Raw genomic sequence first — 7,039 nt, 5'->3', positions numbered from 1 at the left:
AAGGCCCAAAAGCGAGCCGGAAATTTGTCTTTGAGGCGCAAAATCATGAAGGTGTTCGAAAGAGAAGGGTGCAATGCGTCAATGGCACGTGAAAGAGCGAGGCAATGGCACAGTGGTCGACTAAGAAATGGCCGTGTGTGGTTACCCACCCAATAATTCTTGTTCGCCACTTTTTGGCGCGTTCATTTTGTAAATTGACTTTTTTGTAATTTTGGCCTCCTATAAATATCAATGAGTTTTATAGTCATTTTTAAAAGTCTTGACTTGTGAGCTCTCTCTCTTCCTCTCCCCTTGACTCTCTCGCGCGCGCTCTCTCTCTCTCTCTCGCTCGTGCAGTAATATCTCACGCACATGGAGCCCCCAAATGATCCTCCCTCCAATATGCAGGATGACATTTTCAAAGACCTTGGGCCCTTACCGGTGGCACATAGAACTGCAATCCCAAACATTTACCCACAAGCCCAAGTGGATCTGGAAGCTGAGCGTGTGAGGCTTGAGCGAGAGGCCCAAGAGGCCCAAGAAGCCCAAGAAGCGAAGAGATTACACAAAGAAGCAGAGGACATGGAGGCAGCTGAGAGAGCAAGAAAAGAAGCCGAAGAGACGGTCAGAACTCAAGAGGACGAGGCAGCAAAGAAAGCACAGGAGGATGAGGCTGCCAAGAAGGAGGAAGAAGACGAGGCAGTTAGGAAGGCGGAGGCAGATAAGAAGGCTGTAGAAGAAGCTCAGGCCGCCGCAAGCAACAAGAGAAGATTAGCATTCTTTGCTGCGGAGGAGGATTGGCTTAACAGAAAAGCTCACGGATTTGTTGCTGACCTGCGAATGGCCGGATACGAAGATGACACAATTTTGGAAGCGGCCATACAAAGTCTTCGAGCAGAATATACAAAGAGGAGAAATGAAGACACAGTAGAAAGGGAGCACCTGCCGAGCAATAGGATTGTCAATGCAATGCTAGACAGAGTCTTGGCTCGTGCACTTGGTAAAGGAAAGAGAAAACTCTCAGCTGAGGAAGTAGAAAATAAGAGACAGAAGCTTGAACGAGAAGCCAGGGCAGCAAACACACGGAGGCTTCGTGAGGAAAAAGACAGGAAAGATGAAGAGGAGCGAGTAAGGAAGGAGGCAGAGCAGCGAGCAGCTCCGAAGACTCCATCTGCAAAGACAAAGAAAACTCCAACACCTGCAAAGGCTAAGAAGGGGAAAACCATTCCTAAACGCACAAAACTCCCTTCCGATAACTTCCAAGAGCAGCGACAGAAGTTTAAAAATGACACGCCAGCTTGGACTCGCCACGCGCAAGCACCACCGCCCCCAACAACGCAGAAGAAGCAAAGGTGGAGACCAGGGACAGTTGCCCTTAGAGAAATTCGCAAATATCAAAAGACCTGCACACCAATTATTCCAAAGGCACCTTTTGGGCGTCTCGTCAAAGAGATTATCCACGACCAGTGCCGGGATGTCAATCGTGTGCAAGCGGCGGCACTAGGCGCTCTGCAACAAGGTGCCGAGGATATTTTGGTTTCGCTTTTCCAAGACGCGGTTTTGTGCATGGTGCATGCAAAACGTGTCACTTTGAAGCCATCTGATCTTCATCTAGCTAGGCGTATCCGTGGAGAGGAAGCTCTCTTTCACTAGATAGGGGAAGCCTTGTAATGCAACAAACCGTGTTTTGTAATCTCAATTTGATTAATGAAAAACCATGTCTATTTTCAAAAAAGTTATTTTCTATTGCAAGTGATTGTTGTCTTGTCAAGGTAATTGTAGTCTTTTGCATGTAATTGTTGTCGCTATGTACATTCGACCTCATGTGAATGCTCGTCTGCCACCGCCCGTCCGACTTTGGCTCGACTCGACGGGCCAATTTCTCCCGCGTATGGCCCCAGAAGGGTATATCAGCTGTGCGGGGTGCGCCGGGGCCGGGGGGGGGGGCCGGTGGTCGCTCCGTGGAGCCTGTGTGCCACGGAGCGACTTTTGGCTGTTTGACCTGGTCAAACAGCCAAAAGTCGCTCCGTGGCACACAGGCTCCACGGAGCGACCACCGGCCCCCCCCCCCCGGCCCCGGCGCACCCCGCACAGCTGATATACCCTTCTGGGGCCATACGCGGGAGAAATTGTCAAACAGCCAAAAGTCGCTCCGTGGCACACAGGCTCCACGGAGCGACCACCGGCCCCCCCCCCCGGCCCCGGCGCACCCCGCACAGCTGATATACCCTTCTGGGGCCATACGCGGGAGAAATTGGCCCGTCGAGTCGAGCCAAAGTCGGACGGGCGGTGGCAGACGAGCGTTCGCAAAAATTGATTGAAACATCATAACAGGACACGACAACAACATATAAACACATCAAGAAGATAAAACTTAAAATCAGCTCGAAAAACATCTTGATGTCATTAATTGTTTGATTTTCACAGACGAGCGTTCACAAAAATTGATTGAAACATCATGACAGGACACGACAACAACATATAAACACATCAAGAAGATAAAACTTAAAATCAGCTCGAAAAACATCTTGATGTCATTAATTGTTTGATTTTCACAGAAGGCAAATGATTACATTGGATCTAGCCAACTCGCTTGATGAGCTTGGTGAAAGCCTCGTGGGTGAGAGTCTTTACTGATGGTTTGTCACCAATGCGTTCGGCTATCTCTTTGGCATCAGTGATGCCTTGTCCAAGGCTAAGGCCACAAAATCCTAGGAAAGACCCTGCACCTTTATCACCAAAGCTATAGATAGCTGCTTCCCTATTTACAAGAATACATTTATGGGCATTTTGGGCTATAGGGGCTTCAGACAGGATGGCGCTTAGGGCTCTGCACTTCAAAAATTCAGCTTGCGCATCATTTGAAAAGTCGTTGTGAATTACGCGAAGCATCTCGGCATTGAAGCTCGGGATGTAGTGCCATAGCGCAGCATCTTTCCCCTCCACCTCCTTTCGTGCTCCACCCTTTCGGCTTGCGAACCAGTCCATTTCTCTTGCGGTCTACAAAGTAGATAGAAGAATGAGTTGACTTCAAAAAATTACAAATTAAGAAGGGAAGAAATTGGGTGTACTACCTCAGTGGCATCATCATGATCCGCAAGGTCTGCATCACTAATATTGATGCTCCCGAGGCTGACAGAATCCGAAATGGCAAGCGGCTTGTGAGGGGCAAAGCTAGTTTCTGGCACACTCTCGTAGAAATCCTTGCACTGGGATATTTGTACAAGAGTCTCTGCCACAAGGGACTCTATTGAGACATGATTTTTCGGGAGCGCAAGCACCTTTGTGACATCTGCGGAACTGAAGTCAATGTGGATGTCATCATCTTTGGACGGCTGTTGTGTGTCTCGCATGCCCGCGTACATAGCAATGACTGAGAGAGTTTCATCCTGGTGTAGCCCAAGGACATGGGCGATGTCATCCAAAAATAAGAACTCTACACCTTCTACTATGATGGGGTGTAGAGTTCGCACTTCGAGCTCTGGAACTTCATCCATGACATCGTCCCCTTCGATGTCCCGTTTCACAGCCTCAGCTTGCGGCTCTTCCGCCAGAGTCACAAGTGCAAGAGATGCTTCTTGCACTGGGGTGACAATCTCTTCCTTTGGGTCAGCTTCCTTGATCAAGAGATAAGGTGTGGCTTTCTTTGGAGGAGTGGCCTTCCTCTTTCCCTTGCTTTTCTCTGTTCCCTCTAAGATCAGGAGGGCAAGAGTCATGTCCCACCTCAAAAAACTTGTGCCAATGTTGCCCATTCCAAGACCTACGAGGTTATCTTCTTCCTCCTCCCTTAGATATGCGCTACTAAGGCCTTTGAGGAATCTTGCAAGCCTAAACCTGAAATTTTTGTCCGCTTTGTAGGTATGCTTGATAAGATCCACAGGCACCCAAGTTCCCTCCTCGTCTTCAAAGTTGACACAATATTCAGCCATGTATGTGTCCATGTAGCTAGTGAACGCCCCAAACACGTCATTATGGAGTTCGGCGGTGCCTTCCATGTCAATAGATGTCTGAAAGATGGGTGCAAGCTTCTCGATCAAGTGACCGAGGTCAAGCTTGTGCAATTGAGATAGGAGAGCTTGGGCGGGGGTGGCCATGCTTGAGTAGCGAAGAAGGCGAGGGGACCGCAAAGATGCCGAGAGTGAGGAGATGAACTCAAAGTGGCCAAAAGTGACTTATAAAGAGGTCTTTAAAATTTTTTTTATGTTTAAAAACTCACTTAAAACCTCCAAAAAAATAAAAACACGCGACAAAACTTAAAAGTGCACAAAATTGAACGCAAATTGCGAGTAGCCAAAATTGTTTTGAATTAATCTCTCAAAATCTGTTACATAGCTTGCTTGATATGGATACATCTGGGGAAGGGAATGCTTTTACAAAAGTAAGATGCCTCTTTCCTCTTACGTAGAGGTGTGTTATCAATCACAAATGAAAAGTCACCTTTCAGTGCAAACCTAAGGCCTAAGTACTCCCTTAGGTTCGCCATATTCCAATCAGCATTTACTACGATATCCCACACATCAGCTTGCGTGCTAACATGTACATCAAGCTGTTCTGCATCGTTGATGTCCGAATCGAGTGCTTGCCATTCGCCTCCAGTCAGCTTCCAACGTCTGTAAGGAAAGATAATAGAGAGTTGTTGCTTTCCAAGCTGGTACCGAACGACCATCTTCTCCGACACCACCATGCGCTTTATCTTGTCACCCTGATGTTGAATAACCTTCAAATCCCACGAAGGTGGCAAAAAGGCACTCATTACTGTGCCTCCCTTTGCAATCCACATTGTAGGAGTCCGGTGAACATCAGCCTCCTTGAACAAAAACACAAACAAATGTAAAGGCATGAAGAACGTGAGAGTCGCACGATGTGACCCATAGGTGCACTTCATTGCATTGCACACATCAATCTCAATCCGACGTCTGGTTAGTGCAACCAAAGTATTGTCGGGCTTTGGCCAATCATGGTCCATGAGACTTGGTGTAGGGAGCCTCCGTAGAGTCCCAGAACCATCTCTTGACGTGGGTACAATATACTCTGCATGAAAGAAGAAAACTGAGCGCTCTAAAAGCTCTGATGTTGAACAACCAGTATATAGTAGCTTGCCGATTTCAAAGTGGTGCGCCTCAAAGGTTCCAGAAAGGGCCTCTAAAGGCTCCCATTCCACAAATGTCGACGGAAAGATGTCTGCACAGAACATTACAAGAACACACTTGAAAAATCAAGCTTCCGTAACATGAAATGATATTAGCATGTCTCAGTGCAGCCCATAAAACAAGAAGCACAAATAAAACTTACAATTTGCAGGAAAGCGTTTGTGATTGGCATTGTCAACACGGAGTTGCGATGCCTTGTAGACGTGTTGGATCATCACCTGCTTGCTTCCGTCAGCCCCCTGCTTGAGATCCACTATGCGACCCTTCCAATGGTGTGACTTTAACCCTATGTATCTGCGAGAGACTTTGTGGGCTCCCCTTGTGCTTGGACGCATCGTCACCCACATTCCTTTTGCAAAGGTGCTTGTAACCCACAAGCCAGTGTCGTCTTGTTCGTTGCTGCTGCTAAAGGACTCCACCCTTGAACGAGGTCGGCGACTCATTGTGCTTGGCTAACCGACTAAGCTAAATGCTATGAAGTTGTAGGTGTGTGAGAAGATCTCTGCAACCTAATGCTAGCAGAGCATATAAGCTGGCAAGAGGAGTCAAGAATGTGTATAAGCTAGCAAGAGGAGAGTGAAGAATGTGTGCAAGCAAGAGAGGATGGACTTGATGGGGAAAAAAGGACTGTTTTCCAAGCTTTCCATAGCCAAGAAGATCTCTGCAACCTAATGCTAGCAGAGCATATAAGCTGGCAAGAGGAGTCAAGAATGTGTATAAGCTAGCAAGAGGAGAGTGAAGAATGTGTGCAAGCAAGAGAGGATGGACTTGATGGGGGAAAAAGTGGACTGTTTTCCAAGCTTTCCATAGCCAAGAAGGCACAGAAAGATAGATCTAACTTTAGGAGGGAAGGGGAAGGCAGAATGGGGAGGGAGGAGGCCAAAAAAGATTCTTTTAGTTAGAGAGAGACTCAAAACCGAATTGCTAGTTTTAGAGAGAGGAAGAGGGAGTGGGGAGAGGGAAAAGTAGCTTTAAATGAGGGATAATGATGGGGGGGCGTTTCTGGCCCTAGCCCACGTTGAGGTGGGGTCATTTATGCCAGTTTGAGCTGTCTTTATTAAAAAAAGGTGGGAAATCTGATTTTATTGAAAGATTTTGCATTTTCAGCCCAATTTCTTTTAAAAAAAAACGTATGATTCAAGTTTGACCCCTACATATTAGGGGCAGGGAAACCCAACATTTTTCTCCACATGGCCTTCTCCCATTGCACCATTCCTTAATGACTGTCATTAGGCTTGGGGCAAATTAAAGGGCCCAAGAAGACCCCAAACAAGTCCTAATGGCATGTACCTTAGTGGGGCAGTTGGGGTTTCCAAAGGCTTCACATCTCTGTTCAAACATTTGAATGAACTATAGGTGAATTCGTTGGGGTTGAAGTTGGTGGTGAGGTTTTCTTCACATTGTTTGATTTAGGCAACCATATGATGGAATTACCATCATAGTATCTTTGTTGTTGATGTACATGCACAGGCACCCATCTTTGAGATGAACACTATAAATTGGTGCCGATGTGCTTGGTGTTGAGGCTTTCTTCTTTGTGCAAGCGTAGGGGACTTTGTGATGCGCTTGGGGACCTAAGCTTTGGTATTTCTTTGGTAGACCCTTATGCTCGCAGCAATCTTTTTGGTATCCACACTTGTTGCATTGGTGGAGTTCTTTGAGGAACTCGCATAGGCTCTTGTGGACGGTGTTGTGGAGTACTCTTCTTCTTTCTTGGCTTTTGAGTGCTTCGTTGAGGAAGAGTTTTTGACTGTCGAGGAACCCAAATCTGATTGGCACCTTCATAGTAGCCTTGAGCTGCAAGTAGCTGCTTCTCCACCCATATTTTGCTACTATTAAGATATCGATTGTGGGAATCTTGGTGGAGTTTTCTTTTGGGGTGATGTGGAAGGTTTGGGGCCAACCTGGAC

This window comes from Cibotium barometz, unplaced genomic scaffold (genome assembly GCF_041138505.1).
Source record: "Cibotium barometz isolate CiBa-2024 unplaced genomic scaffold, ASM4113850v1 ctg419, whole genome shotgun sequence".
Taxonomy (NCBI): domain Eukaryota; kingdom Viridiplantae; phylum Streptophyta; class Polypodiopsida; order Cyatheales; family Cibotiaceae; genus Cibotium; species Cibotium barometz.
This window is presented reverse-complemented; position numbering follows the sequence as displayed.